Here is a 2,504-nt window from a genome sequence, read left to right on the forward strand (position 1 = left end):
GCTTGCTCCCCCCCCCCCCCGCCCCCTGCCACTCCACACAGTCCGGTCAGTTTTTTGGCTGCATCCCAATGGCAGCAGGTGATGACATTTGCCCTGGGGAGACAGCTCGGGAACCCTGATTAATTGGAGCCGGAGCTCTGCAGTTTCGGGCCAAGTGCCCTGGTTTGCCACACCTGTGGCAGACCCAGTTAGCATTTCTTTTGTCCTGAGAATCTGTTGCATCTGCAGCGGCTACCATTCCTATTAAGTTTTCCCCCGTTTATAAATTTGGCTTGTTAATTGGCACCAATGTTGTGCTAGCATGAATCATTTGACTTAAGGTTGGTGGAGGTTCGAATGGAAGACCCAAAATCAGTCTTTTACAAGCATCATTGGCATTGGTCTTTGCAATTTGCGTTATAATATGCTCTCTTGTTTTAGGATCTTCCACTTGTCTTTCTACTACGAGCCTCAGTTTATCCACAAAAATCAATAAATGCTCATTTTGCAGTTGCTGAATCTCAGTGTAATTCAATTGAGGTGCTAATTTAGGGGGCATCATTAAGAACACTTGCTCAGCTGCTTGCTTTACAGCATTCAGAACCAGCTCTGGTGTATTTTGAGCCTGTTTCTGAGGCTTGGCTAATAACCCCTCACCAGTAAGGTGATCAATAGAAACCCCCACCTTGTTTGGATCCTGCAGTAAAATCGGGAGGACCTCTCCCAGTTGCTTTCTCCAACCTTCTTCCCACATTTGAAACTCGGATGAGGAAAGCAAGCAGAAGAAATGCTTTTGAGGTCATGTGGCACAATAACTGGACTGGAGAGAGTTATCTTAAGAAGGTTCTTAAAATACTGACAGATTCCCTCCCAAATTCTTTCTGGGCTTTGCAAAGCTCTTTCAGCCCTGCAGAATCAAAAGGTTTCTATGTGGGATTATTGCCAGTTCAATCATATGTTACAGGAGCAGCGAAGGGATAGGAGGGAGCTGAGGGAACTCCCGGACCCTATTTCAAGATGGCATCGCTTCCAGTTTCTACCCCATGGAAACCAGAAGAGGCGGTGTGGGAACCAGGAAGTCCTCCACAGGGGGCGGGGTTGGAGGACCAGGAGGAGTGGCCACAGGATGGGCGGGGATTCCCAATGCAGGGGGCGGTACCCGATGTGTGGGAGGAGCCCAATGATGTCACATCTGGGGGCGGGGATAGGAAAAGGTTGGGGTAGGAGGGCGAAAGGGATTGTGGGAAGAAGAAGAGGGGGGAGGGGTGAACTGTGCCATGCGGTTGGCGCCATTGTTCGGACACGTGGAGTGCGGGGGGGGGACAATGGCAAACGGCATTTAGAACAGTTACAGCTGGGGAAGAGGGCGAGGGATACGGGGTTTGGGAAGAGGTTGAGGTGGCCTGGCCAGGGCTACCCCGACAGGGTGGCTGGAAAGACCGAGAAGGGTAAGAGAGAAGGTAGCAACTCTGTGCCTCTTGGCATATCACCCCATTCGGTTTTTCCAATGGAAGGGAAGTGGGATAAGGAGCAGGAGGGCAGGAAGGAGGGATATGGGAAGAACTGTGAGGGGATTTGTGCTTTTCTTTTACTTTCTGATCCATTTTATGCAAGTCCCTAAGGACTAGAATGAGGGGAAAAAATTTTTCTCCAGAGGAATCTCCCTTTCGCTTTATATCACCAATCTTATCCCCCACAGCCTGCCAGAAGGCAGGAGATTTTAAATTTGTGGGAGATACTTGAGGAAGGTAAAAGAAAAGCCAGTGAACAAACCTTTGAAAATTTAAAACCACTAACTTGAAGGGATTTCAACAACTTGGGGAACAACCTCTCTTTGGGGCTGAGAGAGTTTTGATCCCATCTCTCTCTCAGCACTTCTTCCACCCGCCACCTGCAAAACGAAAAAAGAAACAAAGTAGAAGGGACCGGGGATACTCACGTTTCTGAAACTCAAGTTTCAGAAATCAGCACACAGTCATCCGGTCACAAAGTAAAAGGCACAGGTGGGGTTCTCCTAGGCATAGCTGCTCTCCAAGGTCAGTTCAGTGCAGAATCACTGGGAGTTAGCAGCCTTCTCTCAGGGCACTGCTCCTAAAACAGAGGAGACTGTTCCAAGAGGCGTCGGCAGTCCAAAGTCGCTTTTTCTCGCTGTCCACTGGCAGTGACGACATCGCAGGGATCCACTCGTGTGAGCCCCACGCTTGGTGCGCCAACCTAACACAGTGTTTGGTGCTCAAGGCACCAACTCTGGCATGCCCCAGGTCAGAGACAGTCCAGCTGCACTACTTCTGCGGGTCGCTGAAGCAACTTCAGCATCAGGAAAAGAGCTGCTGGCTGAGCTAGCTAGCTGGCTCCTCAGCAGAGGGAACACAGCAGGAACCGATGGTGTCGCCTCACGTTGGCTCGGAGACAAAGGAAGAGAGAGGCTGTTCGGGTCTGGCTTCTAATCTATCTTATCTGGTTTATTGTTAGAAGTTTCACAACCTGAACAAGCTCGGAAGGCTGGAAGCCGGTGGGGTGGGGTG

This window comes from Corvus brachyrhynchos, unplaced genomic scaffold, assembly GCF_000691975.1.
Source record: "Corvus brachyrhynchos isolate BGI_N302 unplaced genomic scaffold, ASM69197v1 scaffold369, whole genome shotgun sequence".
NCBI classification, from domain to species: domain Eukaryota; kingdom Metazoa; phylum Chordata; class Aves; order Passeriformes; family Corvidae; genus Corvus; species Corvus brachyrhynchos.